General features: G+C 34.8%; 1 protein-coding gene and 1 long non-coding RNA gene across 3 annotated transcripts in view; one reads left to right on the top strand and one right to left on the bottom strand.

Annotated features, from left to right (window-relative positions):
- Positions 1-25,108, bottom strand: part of LOC101894816 (AF4/FMR2 family member lilli) — an 84,996-nt gene that overhangs the window by 28,772 nt on the left and 31,116 nt on the right. Inside the window, exon 2 of the mRNA XM_059119216.1 lies at positions 22,387-22,449. The gene's annotated coding sequence lies outside the window, so the exon portion shown is untranslated. The remainder of the gene's footprint in view (positions 1-22,386; positions 22,450-25,108) is intronic.
- LOC131801113 (uncharacterized) overlaps positions 1-25,108 on the top strand; it is a 153,490-nt gene that overhangs the window by 97,284 nt on the left and 31,098 nt on the right. The window contains exon 3 of one of the 2 annotated variants that reach the window (XR_009341704.1): positions 14,761-14,848. The exons of the other annotated variant lie outside the window; for it this stretch is intronic. This is a non-coding gene — a long non-coding RNA (uncharacterized LOC131801113). The remainder of the gene's footprint in view (positions 1-14,760; positions 14,849-25,108) is intronic. 2 annotated transcript variants of the gene reach the window in all.

Below are 25,108 nucleotides of genomic sequence, written 5' to 3'. Positions count from 1 at the left end.
GGTTAACCTTTTCCTTATCTTGTCTTTTTCTTAGAAAATTATCTAGAAGTCTTTAGGCCATAGAAGGCCGGGTTAAGGACTTTCAACCATAAAATACCAGTTAATGGTCTTCTCTCCTCCTGTCTATAGAAGATTTGTCTACAGACTTAGAATTCTTAGGCCATAAATGTCTTCTCTCCCTAGAAGAACTGTTAAAGGTCTTGTTTCCAGTCTATTCTAAAACCTTGCCTAGAAAAGACCTATAAGAGATCTTCAATATACAGAAGGCCTGTTCGAGGTCTTCACTTTGCCTTGTATTTTTCTTAGAAGATTGGTCTAGTGGCGAACTGATAGAGGACTTTAGTCCATAGAAGGCCGGGTTAAAGTCTTCCAACCACAAAATACAAGTTAAATGTCTTCTCTACTCCTTTCTATAGAAGCTTAGTCTACAGACGACCTGTTAGAAGTCCTTATGCTTCTCTTCGTAGAAAAACAGTAAAAATTCTTGTCCCTACTCTTTTTTCCAAAATTTTTCAGGACCTGCCTAGGAAAGATCAATGAGAGGTCTTCAATGCACAAAAGGCCTATTCAAGGCCATCTCTTCATCTTGTCTTTTTCTTAGTAAATTGGTCTAGAGACGATCTGTTAGAGGTTTTTAGTCCGGTCTAATAAAATACCATTTTAAGGTCTTCTCTCCTACTGTCTATAGGAGATTTGTCTACAGATGACTTTTTAGAAGTCTTTAGTCTATAGAAGACTATTTAAGGGTTTCTGAGCAGTTAAGGGTTAAAGACCAGTTGATGGTCTTCTTTCGCTAGAAGAACTGTTAAAAGTCTTGTCTCTAGTCTATTTTAAAAATCACAAAATATTGAAGAACAGCCTAGAAAAAAGTCCTATAAAAAGTCTTCAATACAAAGAAGGCCTGTTCAAGAGTTTGCACCTTTAAAAGACCTGATTTCTCCACCATGGTAAAAATTTGACTTCGGCCAAATCGTATGCCTTCAAAATCCCTAAATTTCGAAGTCCCGTCATATGGGGGCTCCAATTACGTTAAATATTTTTTGAAAGGAGTTAAGTTACCAGCAAAGAGCCGGAAATATTAAAATATAGCCAATTTTGTTCGAAATTGTGTTCGAAAATTTAAAAAAACTTGATGTACTGGTGTACTGTGCTGTAACGAAAATGTGGACAATGTAGGTCGATATTTTTGTAGTCATAAGTAAACCTGATCACTGAAAACCCGAAAAATAAAATGAATTGGTTGGATACTATCCAAAAAGTGGACTTTCATTGAATATTTGCTTCGAAAGAAACACCAAATTGTCTCCCACGGGAGGTACCATTATATGAGGACAGTACCAAATAGTGGACCTAGAGTGAATATTTCTTTGCGAGAAGTAGATCTCCTAGACCAGAAATGCCGAATTAAAGGTGATTAGATTGAAATCAGAAGGGGAACTGGAGCCGGAACCTTCAAAATTTTGAAAATCAGCCCAGAGCTCCAAGTACACCGTCGGCTCGAATGCGATTTTACACCTCCGGACCGTTGGGGATACTGAAAGCGTGTTTAAACCATTTAATCCGAGGGCCTTTTTACACCGTTGGGCTGTCGGGTCCACGCGAACTGGAGACAATTTGGTTGAAAATTCTAACAGAAATCCCGAAAATATTAAAAATCGGTAGGTACCTTAATAAAGCGGATATTCCGAAAAGTGGAGAGATTTTCAAAATATATTTTCATAGAAAAGTTATAAATGCCTGCACAAGTTTGGAATGCTTCATCTTTAATAGTGCAAGTTCTATAGTGATTTGAATAAACGAGCAGAAGGATAAAGAAGGGATATAGCTGAAGCGATAAAGAATTTTACGCTGACGGTGGTTATATGAGCAACACTAGCTAATAGCTGGTCGCTTCTTTTATAAGAAGATCATATAATTATTTGCTAAACAAAAATCCTATGATTTTCTGTTAGAAGCATTTTCAAGTCCTCCATAAAAGGGTTCTCCAGTTTATCTGTAAGAAGGCTCATCCGGTCTTCTGTAAAAACAGCCTGGATTCGAAGTCTTTTTTCCTGTGAGAGACCTATTCGTGTCTTCCCAAAAATTCCCTTCTGAATGCCCTTCTGGTTTACTGTAAGACTTTCTGGCCAGCCGAAAAAGACACTCCTGACCTTCAGGAAGAAAACACTTCGGGTTTTCTGTAAGAAAACAATTTTAGTCTTTATAAATAAAATACAGGGTTGCCCATATTCGACGGACCCATGTTTTTTTTTGGGCCCATTCCAATCGACGAGGCTTGTCCGCAGGCAACATTCTTTGCGTCAAGTGAATTTTGTACGGGAACAAATGCAAATCAATGCGAATAATCCATTGTAAAGTGGACCGAGCCATGCTCAATGCCCATGCGTTTTTGGGATGTTCTTAGGGACCTCTCAACACCGTCTCGTACGCAGCGATATTCTCGGCCGATCGCCTTGGTCGACTTTTATATGGCCCCTTTGGATTAGAAAGAGCCTTACCAGTCGCACATTTTTCGTATAAACGCTTAATGGTGTTCTTAGAAGGCGCACTTCTCATATTTTTTAATGTTTTAAAAGCACGTTGAGTTTTCACAATTGACTTCTTCTGTTGAATGTAAATTTCAACTATTTCAGAGCGCTCGCGTGGCGTCTATTGGTTCATGGTAAAAATCTGCTTGGACTGACGCTTCAAACGAGGTATGTCATTGAGCAATGTGACATCTCTGTCAAAAGTTATGGAGTTGCCAGATGGGTCCGTCGAATATGGACAACCCTGTACTTCTTATTTTCTGTTAGAAGCTCCTTCAAGTCTTCTGTAAGAAGATCCCTTTTGACTTCTTTACCAAAAATATCTGACTTTCTATAAAAATGCCATCTCAAGATTTGTGATGGAAGTTCTGCCTACAAAAGACCTTCATCCTATTTTGGCCTTCTATATATTTTAGTCTTTTATTACATACCTCTTTTATGTATGGAAAATTCTCACATCTCCTCATCTCTAGGGTGAAGCACATTCAACTTAACCGAACTTAACTCCTCATTGTTATTCATTTTTTTCTCTCCGTTAAGCATATTCTAATCACAGTTTCGAAACATTTTCCTTTTAAGGCTTTCTTTGGCGCTGAGGCTGCCGCCAATACTCCATGCTTAGAACGACAATGATGACGAAATGGTGATTATTGTGTCAAGGGCGTTAGCATATGATGACGAGGGGGGCATTCGTGGCAGTGGATTGAAAGGCGATGCTGACAACCCGCAATGACGTCGCTGTTTTTTTCCTTTCTTTCTTTTATTGTTGTGATGAGTTTCTTTTATTAGCAACTTGATTGTATTCATTAGCAAAGTAGAAAACGGAATTCATACAAAGTACAATATGTATTTATTAAATAATTCTGCTGAACCCCCAATGCTGCAGAGAACTTCCTTTCCGTTTGCTACTCTTTAGCAACTGCTGCTCCCCAACCAGTCAGTCGGTATTTCATTGTTTCATGTTTCTTGGAAAATACAACATACTTTCACTCTACATTTGCTTCTTGCTTTTGTTCCTTAGATTTTTTTCTTAAGATTTTTCTTTTAAGCAAAGTCATTAAATTGTTGTTGTTGTTGTTGCTGCTGTTGGTGTTCGTGTGTTCTTCTAGCCGGAATAAAGTAACAACAATGAGGAGAAGAAACAGGCGACATGAATAAAATAAAGGAAATGCAATTTCATTTTATATTCCTAAAAGTGCCGGCAAAAGGAAAGATGGCACACACACACACATGCACGCATACATACTCAATTAACTAACTAAATAAGGGATATGGATGACTCCATAACAAATCAGAGAGAGAAAAAAGAAAACATCAAGGAAACCTTTTAACCCCTTGAGTCTTACGATCCGCTTTTTATCTTAAAACCCCACAAACACTGCCACTTGGAGTGCTGTCTAATGGAATGTACGCACCAAGGCTAATGTGAGACAGGTTTATTGCATTTTCTGATATTTTATTACATCTTAAAAGCAGCCAAACAGACAAACAGATAGCTAGATAGCTGCACAAAGTGCATGCCAGATATGAAACCCATCCAGTGATTGACAGCTGAGTGTTGTGGCACATCCTTTTTTCACTTGGATTTGTAGTTTCTAATAAATGATGGATTTTTTTTGTTCGTTTTGCTTATGGCTCCAAACAGAGCCGCTCAGCGGATGTACCTTTGCGGTTTGGCTAGACGCCATGTATCCTAAGTTTAGATTTCTTTTTATGTGGTTTTGAGGTCATGTCGCACAGAGAAGTAATATACACTTGTTGTTATTGTTTTTGTTATCACTTAAAGGCATAATATTGACAAGTGTTAAGGAAGACCCATAGAAATATCCATTACCGCTTCTGTGTAGGTACCTGCGATTTGATGGGTCATATTACTTTTAGTAATTAATGGTTGCCTACAAACTATTGCCTGTTTTGATTTTAAAAGTCAAAACATGCAACAAAGTAAGCCTAATACTGCATGCAGGATTTAAAATTCTGGAAAAGTTCATTCTTTTATAGGACGAAGACCTGCTGGTCTTGTATGAGAAGAAGACCTTTTCGTCCTCTATACAAAGAGAGCTTCTCGTTCACCGTAGGAAAATAATTTCTACTCTTTTATAAGAAGAGAAGATTTCTTCGTCTTCTTTAAGAACAGAAAATTTTCTCGACTTCTATAAGTAAGAAAACGACCTACTGGTCTTCTATAGGAAGAAGACCATCTTGTCTTCCATAGGAAGAAGGCTATCTGGTCTTCTATAGTAGGAAGACCTGCTGCCCTTCTATGGGAAGAAGACCTGCTAGCCTTCTGTAGGAAGAAGACCTGCTGGCCTTCTTTAGAAAGAAGACCTGCAGGCCTTCTGTGGGAAGAAGACCTGCTGGTCTTCCATAGGAAGAAGTCCTGCTGGTCTTCTATAGGAAGAAGTCCTGCTGGTCGTCTATAGGAAGAAGACCATCTGGTCTTCTATAAGAAGAAGACAATCTGAACATCCATAGAAAGAAGACCATCTGGTCTTCTGTAGTAAGATGACAATCTGGTTTTCTATACATCCGGCCTTCTATAAGAAAAGAAGATCTTCACGTCTTCTATAAAAAGAAGGCTTGGTCTTCTATGAGAAAAAGATCTTCCGATATTTTATAAGAAGACATTCAAGTCTTCTAAGAAGACATTCAAGTTTTCTAAAAAGACATTTTCTAAGAAGACCGTCTTGTCTTCTGATCTACAAGAAGACCTTCAAGTCTTCAATAGAAATAAAATCAAGTCTTCTATAAGAAGACCTACAAGTCTTCTACAAATATACCTTCAAGTATTCTAAAAGTAGACCTTCAAGTCTTCTATAAGAAGACCTTCAAGTCCTGCATAAGACGACCTACAAGTCTTCTATAAGAAGACCTTCAAGTCTTCCATAAGTAGACCTCTTGGTAATCTATAAGAAGACCTCTTGGTCTTCTATAAGAAGTGGTATTCTATACGAAGGCCGTGAGGTCTTCTATAAGAAAACCTTCTTTGAGAAATAGACCTGCTTGTCTTTTTATTTCTCTTCTTTGAAAAGAAGTCCTTAAAATCGTCTACAGGAAGACTTTCAAGTTTTCTATGCGAAGTCCTTCAAGTCTTTTATAAAAAGTGGTCTTCTTGAGACCTCTTCGAAGATTTTGTGGTATTATGTACGAAGATCTTGTGGTCTTCTATACGAAAACCGTGAAGTCTTCTATTAGAAGACCTTCTGTGAGAAGATCCTCTGGATTGCTATGAAAAGGGCTTCTGATTTTCTATAAGAGGACCTCCTCGTCTTCTATACGAAGATCTTGTCATCTTTTATATGAATACCTTCTAGTCTTTCATAAGAAGACCTTATTGATAGATCTCCTGGTCTTCTATTAGAAGACTTTCTAGTCTTCCACATGAAGTCCTTCTTGTCTTCCAGAGTAAGGTCTCCTGGTATTCTATAGGACGCTTTTTGAGTAGCTTTTCCTTGTGAGACAACAGATGGTGGATTTTTTAATGTAAAGCTTGAAATTTGCCCATTTTCAGTCTTCAGAGATCTCCGAAAGACAGAATTTCCCCTCTCACTTGTCCCCAACTCACCTTCCCTTAAAGTACCCAACCATTATCATTACCCTTATTTCCCAATAAATTGCAATTCCATTAGCAGCCATTAAATGTAATTTTCATGTGGAATAACCCATTTGCACGATTTTTAATGGAAAAAAAGTGAACATCATCCTCCAAAGCTTTAATGCTCATCTGCATATCTTTCCTCTTTCGTTTTGTTTCTGTATCGGAGAATGTGTGTAAAACAGACAAACCTACATGCTGCTATACATGCATGGTTTGAATTCCAACATGTATTTAAATTTTCCACCGTATCGCTTGGCACCGTCGTCGCCGTCGTATAATCTCCTCTCTTCGATGGAGTAAATATGCTGTCATTGTGGATGTTGTTGTCGTTGTTGTCTTTCCTATTTTTTAGCGGATTCTTTGTTTGGTCGTGATAGGTGTATATATGGCAGATGGGAGAATACACGAAGCGATTACTGGCAAAAATAACAACAACAACAATAACAGCCGTGGCAGCATCATCATCAGCGTCATCAGTATTATGGGTTAAATGAAGCGTTTGTTTATTGTGATAACGCGAGCGAACAATGTTGCAGAGTGGTGGTGGTAGTACAACCAACCATACAACCATCCTGATATCAGACCAGCTTGGAACCAAAATAGCAACAATGATGGCAACAACTACAACAACATAACAAACATAATTTCTCTTGTAATGCTAATGATATCAAGATGACAGCATCGCTTACCAATATGATTCTACTTCTTTGGCATGGCTGCTAGGAGCTACGTACAGATACACAGATGATATTCTGGCACCCTGGCGTATATAGTTTGGTAGGTGGTCGGTCCTCATATTGTTGTTATACATATGAATGAAGTCACTCTTTTTGCCACTAACGAGAGCAAAATAATGCTATGCAATTTTTAGAATTGAGGCAAAACAGAAGCGAACACCATCATCATCATCAAATGCTATTCGATCGCTTTTACATTGAATAAACATTGTTTTGCTTCTTCTCGATGATTTTCTTTTATTTTCCATTTTCGAGTTCATTTTCTCCTTATGTTCGTTCTCAAAGTAATATTCCAGTTTACGTTTTTTTCCTGGTTGCACACAATGCATAGATGTGTTTTGGAAAACACTAAAAATGCGATGAAAAGTGCAATGACTTGTTAACAAAAAAAGGAAACTATTTTTTATGCATTTTCTTTTGTATCACCATATGTAAATATGTATGTATATGTATGTCAGTATGTGTAGATTGGTTTTTGTGGTAAATCATTAATTTTTCATATCGAAATTATGAGGACGGGGAAAAATGGAAATCGCTATAGAATAGGAAGAAATGTGAAAGTTCAAAATACACAAATCATAAATTACACTGTGCAACACAAAAAATAATTATAATTAAAATTCAACTGATTATGAAAGTAGAACTAAAAGTTTAAGGCAGGTGTATCGGGATTTTAAAAGTTTACACCACAAAACAACATAAATAGAGTTGCCAGTTTCCCCCTCTTCCGCATATGGTAGAGGGAGAAAAAGGCCTACATTTCTCAAAAATAAACAAGGTTTTGTTTTAATAAAAGTTAGTGATGTTTTCAATGGTATTTATTAAATACACAAATTTCATTTGTTCAGAAACTCACATTAAAATTGGGTTTAGAATAATCCCTTCTTTGACATTTTGAGATTTTGATTTGGACTGAAGACGTGTTTAATTAAACTCGAAACAAAACAAACACTTGATTTTGAATTGTAGTACATAAATTTGGAATGTAATTTTCTTAAAACCCATGCTACCTAGATATATAGTTTGTTCAGAGGTTTGTCGTGAAATTTTCCGAAGAATATTTCGTCTTTTGAAACCTTCTGCGTAAAACGAAATTTTCCATTAATTTTAGACGTCAACTCGAAAAAAGGCCGAGGGAAAATTTATAAAAAAATATAAGAAAATATTTTCATTTTTTTATAACAAAAGTGTGTAATATTTTTCACCGTATCTTTTAGATATACAAATTTCTTTTGTTCAGAGGCTCACAATAAAATTTGATTTAGAATAATCCTTCCATTGGCACTATACCCTAAAACTGAAGTATAAAGGGAGATTTTGATTTAGATTAAAAATGTGTTAATTTAACCATACCATAGAACAAAACATGTGATTTTCACTTGTAGTACATATATTTGGAATGTAATTTCCTTAAAAACTATTTACCTAGATATGTAGATTATTTAGATATCTGTCGTGAAATTTTCAGTAGGATATTCCATCCTTTAACATTTTTTGCCTAAAACGAAATTTTATGCTAATTTCAGGAGTCAACTCGAAAAAATGTCGAGGAAATTTTTAAAAAAAAAAAAAAATTGGTAAATATTTTCGTAATTTTTTGGGAACATTCATGTAAATATTTTTTGGATATGCAGTGGAAATAGAGATTTCTTTTCTTTAGTGACATATAGTGAAATTTTATAACGACTGTTTTCGTGTTCGACGTCATCCTTCTTAAATGATGTTTTGCTGGAGATTTTTTCATAAATTCACATAAAGTAGAGTTTTAACCCAAAAATGTGCTATTTCACTTGTAGCACCTAAATTTGAATGCAATTTTCTTAAAACACATCTTACTTAGATATATAGCTTATTCAGAGATTTACCTGGAAATATTCTGTAGTATATTTCGTATTCTGACACCTTTTGCCCTAAACCAAAATTCATGTTAATTTTAGGTGTCAACTCGAAAAAATGCAGAGGAAAATTTTTAAAAAAAAAATAAAATATTTTCATTTTTTTTTTTTTTTTGAACTTTCATGCAAATGAAAATTGAGATTTCTTTTCTTAGGAGAGTTATAGTGAATTTTTATGAAGAATATTATTGTCCTTGACGTCATCCCTCTAGAATGATGAATTGTGGAAGCTTTTGGTATAAACTCACTTAAAGTACGGAGGAAATTTTGTTAAAAAAATGAGCAAATATTTTCGGATTTTTTTTTTTTTTGAAATTTGATGCACGTACTTTTTAATATGCAGTGGAAATAGAGATTTCTTTTCTGTGGTGAATTTTGATGAAGAATATTTTTGTTTTTGACATTATACTTCTAAAATTATGCTTTGTTGAAGATTTTTGCACAAACTCACATGAAGTGCGGCTTTAGCCCTAAAATGAGTTTTTAATATATGAAAACCTGGCGTATAGGTAAGATTTTTAAAGTCTTCTAGGACTAATAGTAGAATTTTATGGCAAATAATTTCGTAGAATATTTTGACTTGCTACGATCCCCTTGAAATTGAGTTTTTAACAATATTTTCAAAAAAGGACCAAATAGACCCCCAGATGACTCGGCTGAGGGTTAAAAGTGTTGACAAAAATAATACTTGTTTTTTTAACTCCAATATTGCCGAAGACAATATATACCTGAAATCAACGTACTCCAAACTCAATCCGAATATTTTCAAAAAATGTGGTAGAGGAGGGAACTTGCCTCTCTATTTAGTGTACTTTACGCTATAAGCTTTCAAAACGCCGATACACATGTTTTCTATTTTTAGTTCTACTTTCATAATCTGGGCGATTTTCGAAATAATCAATAAAAAAATATTTTGTTGCATATTTTGACTCTGTCTTGACCTATCTTTACACTGCTATGTCTTGGCTTCCAGTTTGAACTATAAATTTTGAATTCTATCTTTATTCAAATTTCAATCAATTTTTTTACAACCAACTCTTACTTCATTCGTAATTAATGTCTTAACATCTTTTTGACATTAAGGTTACCTTAATCAACTGTCAATTTTAATTTTTGAAAAATGCCAAACCACCATTTTTTTGAAATCTATTATTGCTGAGAAAACGGCGAATGTGAACGCCATTAGAAAACTATTCCAGTTCCATATGGTAATTTTCTTTACAGATGACATTGATAGACAGCGTGTAATAAAAACCACTAAAAGCCAATTGAATTTTGTTAACTTTGCAATCATTAATCACAAACACATAGACTCGAGCACACACACACTCACATACAACCTAATAAAAAGACTTGGCAATATACACCACACAAAAGGGTTTGGTTTGAAATAACACATGGCTTCTTGGTTTGCCTTTCAAAGTTAATGTTTCTATGTGACTGGCAATTTTTATGCGTGCGCGTGTATGTATGTGTATGTGAGTTTCCATGGAATTTACTTCGTTACTCGTTTTCCGAAATTTATGGCAAACAAATACAACAAAGGAGAGGGGTTTGATTTTTATACCTGGAATAAAAACGAATTGTTCCCCTTTGAAAGAAAATTTCCCACTTCAAGGCCAAATACCATCACATGTGTGTTACCCCACCCCTCTCTTTAAATGTTAAGCCACATTTGACTTTTCGAAAAACTAATGTTGTAGTGTAAAATTGTGTGTATACACATTATTTTACCCCTTTGTCCCCACCTTGTATACATTGCACAGGAAATGAGGAAGAGGAAGTTTATGCCATTTTGCCTGTAATTATCGCCATTTACACGATGAAGTCTATAAATAATTTGTTCAGATGTGCGCAATTGTAATTCTTTCCTTTTGCGCTTTGATGTAAATTTACACAAAAGTTGTGGTAGTCATGGTAGTGGTGTAAACTTTAGTTTTTTTGTAAAGGCAGGTAGGTATATATGGATGTGAAACTAATTTGTTATGTTCAATCATTGAATTGCCTTGAAATATCATAGGAGGGGCAATATAAAAAGTTTTAAAGGTCAGTTTGGTTACAATGACGTCTAAACAAGGTAACTATAACAAATCAAGACTTATTATTATTAAATGAGTCATGTATCGGAAACCTGTAAAAATAAGGAATTATTTAGGGTTACGAACCCAATTTCAGGTCATTGAGTTCAAAAATGTGTCTTGGATCATCAAATTACCAAAAATGTTACATTACCCACATGTAATGCTAAAGCTTAGAAATCACGCTGTATGCATTGTGGACAGGATCATCAAAATCTCTAAAATTAGCCAGTCTCTTACACCCGGACTAATTTCAAGGAGGACCGAATTTGAAATGAAATTTTGCCAATTAGAATATATAATATCAATTTATATCGATGATAGGGTTATACCCCTAAATTCCAAATTACAGCTGGATTCGGTTAAAAATATTAGCTGAACCGTCATAATGCGGGAAATCGGTAGGTACTGTTACATGTTGCCTATATCTGAACGTAACGTTTTTACAGGGAAAATTAGAGCAATAATACAGGATTTGAAATTTTGTAGGCCCTGAATAAAAATACCTTTAACTCTGGACTAGGACGTACTCAGAAATACCATTTCGGGGGAGGGCGGGGCCCAACTTGCAGAACATGAACTATTATATGCTAGATGCATAAAAAATGTCACAAAAGTAAATAAATCGAGGGGTGGCGGGCCCTCGCATTTTAATTTGTACTGAAAAAAGTACTAAAATGTACTAAAAATTTAATACTTTGTGTTGGAAAAACGGAATAATGTAGAATAAGCTGAAATTTGGAATGAGAGTCACTGATGGAGAGAAGAATTTATGATTTTTGGAAATTCAAATTTTAAGGTTACCAAAAGTTCTAAAATTGTACTAAACATCCAAAATTGTACCACGTGGTATGATGTGAAAACATAGAGCTTTAGTATGAGAATCAAGGTTCGAAAATAAGCCAGATATTTGAAGGTTAAATGCCTAAATAAAGTTACAATATTAATTACATCGGGGGTGGCGAGTTCTCACCTTTCACTTCGTACTAAAAGGGTGCAAAAAGTACTGAAATGTACTAAAAATTAAACATTGGACAAACGGAAGGAGCTAAAAATCTAAAATTTGCAGATTGGTGTGTAGGATACATGTACCAAACGGTTTTTGAAAATTCGGGTTACGAAATATTCTAAAATGGTACTATTTAACTAAAATGGTACCATTTGGTATTATTATTACTATATTTCGAAAATACTGGTTTAGGGTGAACAGATGAAGCTAAAATGTTGAAATTTTGTATCGGGGTCCCTGCTGGTGATAGGCGTGTGACAAAGAGGTGCTTTTGAAGGTGTGTACACAAGTGCACGAAATGTACTGAATAGTACTATACTTGGTACAATTTGGTATTGGGTGAAAAGATGGTATTTGAAATCTGAAATTTGGTATAATTAGAGTCGCTGTCAATGTGTAGCCTGGGCATATGGAAGGGGGTTTCGGAAGTGTGTACTATAATTGTACGAAAAGTGCTACATAGTACTAAATTTGGTCTTTAATGAAGGTATAAAAATAACATTCTGAAATTTGATCTTTAGAAAACTGTAGGTATTTGGAGGTTGAAATTTTAAGGTGGGTTTGGAAAGCCTCCTATAGCTGAATCCTCAAATTTTATATGAGGTCTCTGTTCGTGTCTAGACGTGAGATATGGAGGTGGTTTCAGAAAGTGTACCATAGTTTTACGAAAAGTACTAAATGGTACTAAATTTGGTATTGAGTGAAGGGATAGAAATAAAGTTCTGAAATTTGATGTTTAGAAAAGTGTAGGTACTTGGAGGTTGAAATTTGAAGATGGGCTTGGAAATGCTTACGAAAAGTACTAAATGGTACAAAATGTGATATTGGGTGAAGAAATAGAGCTGGAATCCTCAAATTTGATATGAGGTCTCTATTGGTGTCTAGACTTGAGATATGAAGGTGGTTTTGGAAAATTTTTACTATAATTGTACGAGAAGTACTAAGTGGTACTAAATTTGGTATTGGAAGAAGGATTAGAGCTGAAATCCTGAAATTTGATATTAAGGTATATGTCGGTATCTGGACTTTAGGTATGGCAGTGATTTTGAAAATTGTGCTGTAATTGTTCCAAAAGTACTAAATTGTACTATATTGAAGGGATATAGCTGGAATCCCGAGATTTGAGATATATAGCTCTATTGGCATCTGGGATTGAGATATGGAAGCGGTTCTGGAAATCTGTACTACAATTGAAAGAAATGTACTAAATTATACTGAATTTGGTTTTAGTTGAAGGGATAGAGATAAAGTTCTGAAATTTGATATTTAGATAAATGATATTTGGAGGTGGGTTTGGGTATGACGTCCTATAATTGTCAAAAAGTACAAAATGGTACTAAATTTAGTCTTGGTTGAACGGATACAGATAAAATTCTGAGAATTAGATAAGAGTTGGTGTCTGAGGTTAAGACTTGGAGGTGGGTTTGGGAATGTGTCCTGTATTTGTACGAAAAGTACTAAATGGTACTATATTTGGTATTGGGTGAACTGAAAGGGTAGGAGTCCTCAAATTTGATATTGAGGTCTCTATTGGTATCTGAGGTAGAGAGTTGGAGGTGGGTTTGGAAATGCGACCTATAGTTGTACGGAAAGTACTGAATGGTACTAAATTTGGTATTTGGTGAAGGGATGGAGCTGGAATAAATTTGATGTAGATGCCACTATTGGTTTTTTTTTTTTTGGGTTTACATTTGGAGAAATTAAAATAGTTTCGAATAGAAAAATTGATTGTGGGTCCATTTATTGTGTTTACTAATATCCTCCCCTGGAATCTTCAAAAGGAAAGATTTTGAAAACGTTTTGGTGTAAAAGGTAAACATTTTCCAATTATTCTTTTCGAAAAAGGATCAAATTTGAATAATATATAAAACCTTGAATGTCTAAAAATTTAGTAGGCTGTAAGAAACTTTGATTAGAAATTTTGATAAAATAAACAAATTTTTGTATTTTGTATACGAAAAGGGATAAACCCGAGCTGTTAGATTGGGTCTCAAATTTTGTGGTGGATTTTTCGCTGATGAAGTAGGTAGCCGTTCTTTAAGGTGTTCCCGTCTTCTTAGATCCCAGACAAGGCAACTATGGCGATTTGGGGTTTACTGAAGAGGTCCCTAAAATGTCGCCGACTGAGAAAAAGCATACATAGACGAAGTTAAGGGACAAGATCCCAAAAAAATGGGTACAAACATTTAATACACGTATTAATATGTGTATCTATGTATTTTGGCAATCCTTTACATAGTTCGAAGTCCCTTGCAAAAGTTCGACATCCATTCCAACATATCGTGACCACTTAATTTCCTTTTATACTATCAGATTTAATTCCTTCAAATTTTTCTGCAACATCTTTCGTTTCCACAATTTTCGACCATAAAACCTTGTTCTATACGACAAGCTGCGACAGGCTGTCAATTTTTAATCAATACCTAATTGTTATTTGTTATGCTTAGTTAAATCTAGGTTCTAGTTCACTGAACATCATCATTACAATCAGCATACTGGAATAAAGTAGTAATCCCTTTCTGTTATTGGTAATGCAGAGAAGAGAAAATATGGCCCTTTGCAAACATCTGCCCTTGTTCGGGGGCCATAAAATATCTCATAAAACGACTAGCGACTGAGCGCACCAATCAATTTCCATAATAAAATATTGATCTTTATGGTTCGTTCGGTCGTATGGCAATCTAGCCAACATTGTCACACACACAGAAGTTTTGTTCCGGCGATGCATTCATTGGCGGTTCATTGTAGGGTGCAATAAACATTTCAGCAACGCAGTTAAACACTTGCATGACGATGACAACGGCAAAGCGTCGACAATGTTGTCAGTTGTTGCTGGCAGTGTTGCTATTCCATGTTGCCTTGTGAAACAGCTGCAAATGGGTATTCATTTTTTTCTGTTTTTCCTTTCTTTGCAGTTGGTGATCGCAAAGTTGTCTATGTTTGCGACCTCATCGCCTTCTGTGGCCAGGAAGAAGTAACGAAAAAAAAAACACTCACCAAGAGGTAAGGTGTGCATCATCATCATCATGGCAAGTAAGCACGGCACCAGTCAGGCAATGTTTAAATACTCTAGAGGGCAAACGATTGACAGCATATGAGGCGTAAAGTCTCACTTCCTCTTTAAGTTTTTGTCGTTTTTTTCCTTCTTTTTTTCTTTGGCCATACGTGTCAGCAGAGCCAGTCATCCAGCCAGCATACATGCAAACCGTATGTCTTTGGAATATTTTCTTATAAACGTTTTATAGGCAAACCTACATTTTTGTAACCATGTGCCCTCTCTCCGAGTGTATTCGTGTGTGTTTGCTGTGAAAAGTTTAGAATGCAGTTTCATTTTTTTGCCTTGGCTGTTTCTTTCCTGTATTTCGTGTCGTCGTCGTCATCGTCATCAGCGTAGTTTAATTTTTATCTTGTTTATGAAGTTGCAACAAGTTTTTAATGAGTTCACATGTTAATTATGTAAAATATTTGTTTGAGTGAGCCTTACTCGCTGCTGCTGCACGGCTTGCCTTTGGTGTATATGGTGGCATTAGGGAAGATCATCAAAGCTAATATAACAACAGGAACAACAACCAAAAAAAAAACGAAACTACAGCAAATAATTTTTAATGAACAAGTCCATAAAATGCCAGCAAAATATTTTATTATCACAAAAGTAGTATGTTTCTTTATTATAGGTGCAGCAGGGTTGCCAAGTTGGGTTTAGGGAGTCAAACATGGAAATAATGAAATCAATTGATTCCGAACATCCATCTGATGGCGACCTCTTGGTCTTCTAAAATGGACCACCCGTTAGTCGTCTATAGCGGAAGACCTTGTTGTCGTCTATAGCAGAAGACCTTGTTGTCGTCTATAGCAGAAGACCTTGTGGTCTTCTATAGTAGAAGACCTTGTGGTCTCCTATAGCAGAAGACCTTGTGGCCTCCTTGTCTTCTATAGAAAAAGAAGACCTCGTGGTCCTCTATGGAAGAAGAAATACTCTTCTCGTCTTCTATGGAAGAAGTAGAACTCTTTTGGTCTTCTATAGAAGACCTCTTCTGCCATTCTATAGAAGAAGACCAATTCTGGTCTTCTAAAGGAAAATACCTATTCTGTTCTTTGAAGAATATCTTTTCAGCCTTCTATCGATGAAGACATCTTACCATCTTCTTTCGAAGAAGACCTCTTACGGTCTTCTTTCGATGAAGACCTCTTCGGGTCTTCTATAGAAGAAGACTTTTGTTGGTATTCTATAGAAGAAGGTATTTTATAATACAAAACCCCGTAGTTTTTTTTATAGAAGAATACCTCGTGGTTTTCTATAGAAAAAGGTCTTTTATAACAAAAAACCCTGTAGTTTTCTATAGAAAAAGACCTATAAGACCCATGGTTTTCTATGGTAGAAGACCCTACGGTCTTCAATGGTAGAAGACCGTATGGTCCTTTATCGTATAATTATTTTATTGTAGAAGACCTTTGGTCTTCTATAGTAGAAGACCTTGGAGTCTTCTATAGAAGAGGAGGGTTTTTTTTTGGAAGATGACCTCTTCGTCTAATATCGAAGAAGACCTCGTGGTCTTCTATGGAAGAAGACTCGTGGTCTTTTGTGGAAGAAGACCTCGTGTTCTTCTGTGGAAGAAGACCTTGTGGTCTTCTGTGGAAGAAGACCTTGTGGTCTTCTGTGGAAGAAGACCTTGTGGTCTTCTGTGGAAGAGGACCTCGTGGTCTTCTGTGGAAGAAGACCTTGTGGTCTTTTGTGGAAGAAGACCTTGTGGTCTTCTGTGGAAGAAGACCTCGTGGTCTTCTGAAGAAGAAGACGTCGTGGTCTTCTGTGGAAGAAGACCTTGTGGTCTTCTGTGCAAGAAGACCTTGTGGTCTTCTGTGGAAGAAGACCTTGTGGTCTTCTGTGCAAGAAGACCTTGTGGTCTTCTGTGCAAGAAGACCTTGTGGTCTTCTGTGCAAGAAGACCTTGTGGTCTTCTGTGGAAGAAGACCTCGTGGTCTTCTGTAGAAGAAGACCTCGTGGTCTTCTGTAGAAGAAGACCTCGTGGACTTCTGTAGAAGAAGACCTCGTGGACTTCTGTGGAAGAAGACCTCGTAGTCTTCTGTGGAAGATGACCTCGTAGTCTTCTGTGGAAGAAGACCTCGTGGTCTTCTGTGGAAGAAGACCTCGCGGTCTTCTGTGGAAGAAGACCTCGTGGTATTCCATAGTAGAAGACCTTCTTTTTTTTCTGTACAAGAAGACATCTTCTGCCCTTCTTAAGAGAAGAACTCTTCTTCTTAAGAGAAGATCTCCTGTTCTTAAAAGAAGTCCTCTTCCTGTTAAGAGAAACATCTTCTTCTTAAGAGAAGACCTCTTGTGTTCTTCTTACGAGAAGGTATTCTATTGAAGACATTTAGGTCTCTCTAGTAAAGTTTTGAAATATGTTTCTCTCTCGCTCTCTTATGTGTTCCCTATATTAATTTCCCCTCAATTTTATACTCGGAAAGGCCTTCCATATTTTTTCTGTACTTCCATTTAGTTCACCCAGCCACAACTGTTGTGACATTCAATTTTAACTTTAATTTACTTTAAATTTTGTTGAAGCCAACCAACCAACAAACCAAGAGAGAAAAAAAAAAATCGTTACTCCTATTACAAATTTCTGGGGTTTCCATCTAAGTTTTCTTTTACTTTCAAATTTATTTTTTGGTTTTCCTTTTTTCTTTGCTTTTCTTTTCTCTGACAGTAATGAGCGTTTGTCGTTCGTTCGTACGTTGAGTAGAGTAGTGTGTAATTAATTCCTAAAGAGTCTACTTACATAGAAATTTTGTAGACATATACAATTTGTGGTTTATTTCAATTAAAGGTCCAATTACTGAAGACAAAGCAGAAGTAGGGGAAAAAAGACAGCCCCAAAAGAAAAGGTACCGAAATCGGTAGTAACTGAAGTGTACGATGGTACGTGTGTTGGTAGGAAAAAACCATCATCAGACACCTGATACATTTTACCTGGTTGGCATAATTTACTTTATACAAACACACACACACACTTAGACACATGCTCACTTTTATCAACCGAAGAAAAATAGGAAGAAGAAGAAGAAACTCTATAACAATTAACAAACAGGATTTTTATATTAGGGTAAGGGGTGTAAATTAAAATTTGAAAGTTTATTCATTTTCTGCGGTTTGGGGTTAATAGTTTGCTAGGCTGAAAGTTTTCAGACTTGGGAAAGAGATTTTCTGCAAAGAATCCTCCCATGTTGAATGGTGGGCGCGCTCCTTCCTAACTCATACATTCATGCATTTTTCATTGGGGAATAAGGGAATGGGGCTAAAAAATTGGCATTAAATAATATTGCGATATTTTTAAATGCTAAATAGGTTCGTAGGGCCTTGGGTCTTTATAGAGAGCGAGATGGAGAGAGAAAGTTGTTCGATTTTTTGAAAAAATAAGTACAACTGTAACTCATATAGTCCATTGTATATCTCAAGAAGATCTGGAAAGATAAATTATATCATCTTCTTGAAAAGTTTCCAATCGAATTAAACAGCTCCCAAAGAAAAAACTCATGTCTCACCCTAATAATGCTAAAATAAACTTAGACTCTCACATGTGTTTAGAAGATATATGTTTAGTAGGTTTTATGCATGATGATGCATCCATCCAACCCATCAACCAACCTTCCATCCATGCATGCATGCTTCTTGCATCCATCCATGTATCATCATTACCCAACATTATGACCATCATTACTTTTAGTTATTCAAAGAAACATTTTCAATGTGATTATTTTCTCTTTTGTGCCCCACCTGACCGGTCTTGGTCATCATTGTCATTATCATTTACCTAGACCGACTGCACCTCTCTTCTCCGCTGTCTCTCTGGAGATTGGTTACTTGAAATGCGCTTTAACAATTTTAAATGCATTAAATGGGTCTATAAATCGAGAGTGTAACCAAAGAAGGAAGATTCTCTATCTGTCTGTTGTAGTTACAGTAGGTGATGGCTGATTGAGAGCAAAGGTTGCTGCATTGTCTGTATGTGGCCTTGTTTATATATGTGTGTGTGTGTGTGTTTGTATGTAAATTGATAAAGCATGGAACTTGATGCTCGCATCATGGGTCCATTACTGTGACATCCAGTTACAGAAATAGGCCATATATAAAATTTATGTGAATCGGTGTGTGTGTATGTGTTAGAGTGTGTTGCAGACATTGATACGAATACGATTTATGTACATCCTCCCTACATTTGTAAATGTAAGCTGGTATCTTACGCAGGGTAGGATTTTGAAGGATAAGGGCCTTAAATTATGTGGCCAAATTTGGACTTTTAGCAGCCAACAAATATGTGGTTGCATCTGCCATTGTTGGTTTGAAAATGGAGTATATCGGCCCACGTTTGGGTAATTTGAAATTCAATAAAAACCTTTAATGCATTTATCGTACACCCCAAAAGCGACCTTCATTCTATATTTCCGATTTTCAGCTCATTCCTTTCCCGAAATTTAGTGCCATTTAGTACGTTTTGGATTTATTGGTACGTTTTTTAAAATCCACCTCATTTTTCAGCCCCACCTAACAAAAAGTGACCTTCATTCCAAATTTCAGGTTTCCAGCTCTATATCTTCATCATATACCAAATTTAGTAGCGTTTAGTACTTTTCGAACTTTTTAGTAAATATTTTAAAACCTACCTTCAAATCTCCACCTGAGACACTAACAGTGACACCAATATCAAAATTTCAAATTTTCAGCTCCATAATTTCACCCAAATCCAAATTATACCAAATTAAGTACTATTTAGTACGGTTCTTACACTTAGTACACATTTCGAAAACCAACTCCTTTTATCAACTCCAGTTCCCCAACGTAATAATTATTTCAAATGTCTTAATTTTGGCACTACCCGTTCTCATAATAGCAAATGGTACCAAATATAGTACTTTTTCGTACTTCTACCACACTTTTAGTTCGAATTTCAAAAAAAATAATAAATAAATAATTAACTGAAAAAAAAAAATAAAGCGTCTGTCCTATCAGCGATCTTTATTCCAAATTTTCTATTCGTTTGACCAATACAATGGTTAAAATTTTTGGCACCTTTTAGTAATTTTAGTAACAAAAGGAAGTACTAGAGTTCTACAACCGCCTCTTCACACTAAGCTACCTCCTCACCAATACCAGTAAAGCCCTTCTTGATTTATAAATAGTATAACTAGCACGACGGTTTTTTATATATAAAGAATTCAAATCTTTATAACAAAACTTGACAAGTGTAGCGCTACATATGGGTCATCCTTTGTGTAGGGTTTAGTCTATAACAACTGCCCGAAACAAAGTTGTTTTTTTGAACACCCCCAATTTCTTTTGTGGTTATGGTCCACAAACTGAATCCAATGAAATCCACTTGGAGTTCTCGATACGACAGATTGGATGTTACCCACAGTAATTTTAATGTGATTTTCATTGAATTCGGAAATAAGTGCCAAATTTGCCAAGTTTTTTTTTTTTTTGTACCAAAACATATTATATTTTGCATGATATATCTTGAGTTTACACATATATTTTGTTCAGAGACTCATAATGAAATTTGATCTAGATTATTTCTTTCTTTGAAAGCTTGTCCTAAAAATGATGTATAAGGGAAGATTTTGACTTGGTTTGGAAACGTGTTAAATTAACAGTTGAAAAAGCAAATACAAAATGTTCACTTGTAGTATATAAATTGTAAATGTAATTTTCATAAAAAGTATTACACCTAGATATATAGTTTCTTCTGAGATTTATAATCAAATTTTGTGTAGAATATTTCTTCCTTTGACAGCTTCCCCAAAAAATAAGTATAAAGGGAGATTTTGACCTGGATTGAAATTGGGTTAAATTAACATTAAAAAAATCAAATACGTAATTTTCACTTCTAGTACATAAAATGCGAATGTAATTTTCTTAAAAACCATTGTACCTAGATGTATGATTTGCTCTGAGATTTATAATCAAATTTTGTGTAGAATATTTCTTCCTTTGACATCTTCCCCAAAAAATTAAGTATAAAGGGAGATTTTGACTTGAATTGAAATAGGATTAAATTAATATTAAAAAAGCAAAGTTAAAGTTTTCTTTTTTAGTACATACATTTTGAATGTAATTTCCATAAAAACTATTGTACCTAGATATATGCTTTTTCTGATATTTATAATGAAATTTTGTGTAAAATATTACGTCCTTTGACAGCTTCCCCAAAAAATGAAGTATAAAGGGAGATTTTGACTTGGATTGAAATTGGGTTAAATTTACATTAAAAAAAGACATAACTTTCATTTTAGAACATATATTTTGAATGCAGTTGTCATAAAAAAACACCTGTACCTAGATATCTGGTTTATTTCAAACTTTTTAGTGAAATTTTGTATATAACATGTCTTCTTTTAACATCTTTTGCCTAAAATGAAATTTTATGTTACTTTTAGGCGTCAATTCGAATTAAGTCCAAGGCAAAATTAATAAACAAAGTTAGAAAATAATTTCTCTTTTTTAGACATTATTCGTGTGAATATTTTTTTCCTAATATATAATGAAAACAGTAATATATTTTCGTTGGTGATTTATATTGAAATTTGATGAAGAACATTTTTGTCTTTGACATCATCCCTCTAAAATGATATTCTGTAAAAGATTTTAGCATAAACTCACATAAAGTATAGGTTTAACCCAAAAATGTGTTTTTATATGATTTTCTGGCGTTTAGGTAAGATGTAGAATTTTGACGTCTTCTAGGACCCGTAGCAGAATTTTACGACAAATAATTTTTTAGAATATTTTGACTTGCTATGATCCCGTTTAAATGGAGTTTTTAACGAAATTTTCAAAAAAGGACCTAAAAGACCAATTTTTTGTCTCGCTTGAGGATTAAAATTTGCCACCAAAATAATAATTGTATTGTTATCAATAATATTATTGATATTACTGAAGACTTTGATGACATTTTAATTTTGAAAGACCCAGTTAAGGCCCTTGTGTAAAAGTCGCCCTTATAACTCTAACTTTTTGCTGAACTTTAATATAATGTTTTTTCTTCCTCTTTTTTTATTTTTTTCTTGTTTTTGTTGTTGTTGTTGTATCTATGCAAATGTTCACCTAGAATGCACACATTCGCACACTATTCTATTCCCCCAGATCTCGTTGATATGGTGTTCTTGGTAAAATGTACTTTGCACCTGTCCTGTCCTGGCTATCAACCCATAAACATTTTGAAATGCTTTGTAAACAAAACTAAGTAAAATTCTTGTATTTTTCCATTTTTTTTTTTTTCAAACACAATACTCACTTCATTGTATGTGCGTGCAAAGGGGATTTGTATCCCTGATATTTGTGTAAGACAAAAAAAAAAAAAAAAACACTGGCAGACCAGTGTATGGAATGATAGTAAGGTTTGCAAAATTTGTAATGACTTTTAGGGTACATTGTCTCAATTTGAGAAAGTTTCTCCAGTTTCAATGGGACTTAATCTGCTTTGTTATAATTCTAGTGTTTTTTTTTCTTTTGCAAAATTATTGATAAATGTATGCGTGTATACTTACATTTTTGTATTTTTTTTTCTCTCTGAGAAATTTTTCTGCAAAAATTCAAGGGAAATTTATAATCTGCAAGGAAAGAAAACAAATAGGAAAAATTTGGTTATTTAAGTGTTAATATTTTAAAACCATAAAATGAAATCAGAAAGGATAACGGCATTAAAAACTACAAACAGGGCACACACGCACACCCATACACAATTAGAGAAAATTATGAGCCTAGGCAGAACAATAGTGTCCCTAATGCCATAAACCTTTTAAATTTTAATCCCCCAGATTAACCAGTTTTTGCCGAAAATGCTAGCCTTTGTTTATGGCATAGATTAAAGATTAGCCTATCATCATTTATGCAGCTGAGGGTGTTTTTGTTGGTGTTGTTGTTTAAATTCTCATACAGGTGTTTTTTTGGCAATGGAATTTTTCTCTGAATACCGTTGTTTGAATGGATTATTTGTTTTTGCAAGAATTTTTTGCTTGCAGACATCTATTGATTTTTATTGTATAGATAAATTTGTTTTCAAAATAGTTTTCATTGTAAAAGCATACAAAAAGGATGAGTTGTCTTTGCATATTGATTGAAATATTAGGAAAACGTTTAATTCGGATTTTTTCATTTGAGATATAATCCTTTATTCTATTGTGAACCATATGAAAATCCAGATTTGGCAGATTAAGGATTATAGGCGCTCAAATTTCCAAAAAAATGTTGGGAGAACACCATGAAAAGGGTTTGCTTTGAATTGAAAGATTATTAATTTATGTATTCAATATAAAATCTTAATTGTACAGGGAAAAAAAATTTAAAAAATCAGATTTGGTAGATTAGAGATTGCTCAGTGAAACAGCCAATCTGGGTGGTGAGAAATTCAAAGTGGAGTCATTAGTATTCGTTTAGTAGACCAAAAGCCCAAAAGGATTTCGAGTTCTCAAGCCAAAATTTTTAAGGTCTATTTAAGGACTATACATAGCCTTACCCATAGACAAAGAACCTCAAGTGTTTTTCTACATGCTTTCCAAAATTTGAGATAGATTTTTATTATTTTTAAAATTTTCTGTAAGATCTCTACCCCCAAAATAGCCTAAATACAAATACTTAGCCAAATATATTGGAAAATGTAGTCAAGGTCCTCAAAATAGGTAAAATCAGGAGGTACTTTTATATAGGCGGTACTCTGAAACTTTGACCTTTGACATTGAAAGTTTTTTGCGAGCAGGTTTTCTGCCCCCTAAAAATCAAGATTTCGAATAAGGGCCAAATTAATTGAAAAATGTGGCCAAGACTTCTGAAATCGCTGAAACCAGGGGTTAGCTTTAGATTAGGGTTATAGCTAAACGGGGTCCTACATTGACATTTTCTTGCAGGAATGGTTTCTTATTACTAGGAACTCAAATTATCAAAATTTTCCGGAATATAAAAAAAATTAATATGGCTAAAATGTAAAAATATTTAAAATCGGGGTAAACTCTTATATGGGGGCAATGCCGACATGACCCATATTTTGTACAAATAATTCTACATGTTACCCATAGGCCTGCATTAAATGTATAACTTCTTTTTTAAATTTTTGCAATGTATAGAGAAAAATATTTGAGACTCTTTGTGTATAGTTAAGGCTACGTATAATGGGTTCTAAAAAAAATTTGATCGGGGAACCCAAAACCTAATCGAATTCTGTCCCTCTACTTGGATTTTCCCACCCACCATACCATGACATGAAATTGGCGCCCAATGTTATAGGACCTCAAATAACAATTGAGATTTCAAGGTGGTTTTGAAAATATGTACTAAAAATGTGCTAAATGATACTAACTTGGTATTTGAAGAAGCGATAGAACTGGAAGTCTGAAATTTGGTATTGAGACCCCTTTTGTAAGGTGGAGGTTGATATTTGGAGGTGGATTTTGAAAAACTTAGATGAAAGTATGAAAAGTAACAAATAACATTAAATTTACTATTTAGAGAAAGGAAATATGAATATGGAAGAGGGTATTTGACGTTGCGTAGGATTGCTGAACAAAAAGTTTTATGGAAATTCGATTAAAAAGTGTAGCAAAAGTACCAACGTGAACTAAATTTGCATGAAGGTAAGAAATTTGGTATGGAAACCATGTTTAGGAAGTAGTTTTGATATAAGGAAGTTATTTTGGAAATGTGCATCAAGTGTAAGTCCCGTAAATAACACAAAAATTTGTACAATTTGATTTTTGGTGAATTGAAATTTAAGTATTGAAAGGGGTATTTCTGGAAATGTGTACCACAAGTATACAAAAAGTCCTAAATGGTACTAAATTTTGCAGGGTAAATGTGAATACGATTCAGATATATGGGGAATATACGATATCGTGAACCTATATAGACAAATTTTCTTTCAGGGGGTAAAGTACTTACAAGGGAATCCTTGTTTGGAATTTCAGACAATTCCATTGAAAAATGTTACTAAAATTATCAAAATACCGAATATCGTAGGTTACCGTTATATGGGTGATATACGATATCGTGGACCTATATATAAAATTCTTTTTCAAGGGGTAAAGTGCTCACAATTGACTCCTTGTGTGGAATTTCAGACAATTCCATTGAAAAATGTGGCTAAAATCATCAAAATACCGAATATCGGGGTGTACCGTTATATGGGGCTATACGATATCGTGGACCGATATAGCCCATCTTCGAACTTGACCTACCTGCAGACAAAAGACAGATCTGTGCAAAATTTTAGCTTCAAAT

The sequence above is a fragment of the Musca domestica genome, unplaced genomic scaffold, assembly GCF_030504385.1.
Source record: "Musca domestica strain aabys unplaced genomic scaffold, Musca_domestica.polishedcontigs.V.1.1 14, whole genome shotgun sequence".
Taxonomy (NCBI): domain Eukaryota; kingdom Metazoa; phylum Arthropoda; class Insecta; order Diptera; family Muscidae; genus Musca; species Musca domestica.
Note: the sequence above shows the minus strand (reverse complement) of the source record. Positions and strands in the feature narration are given on the sequence as shown.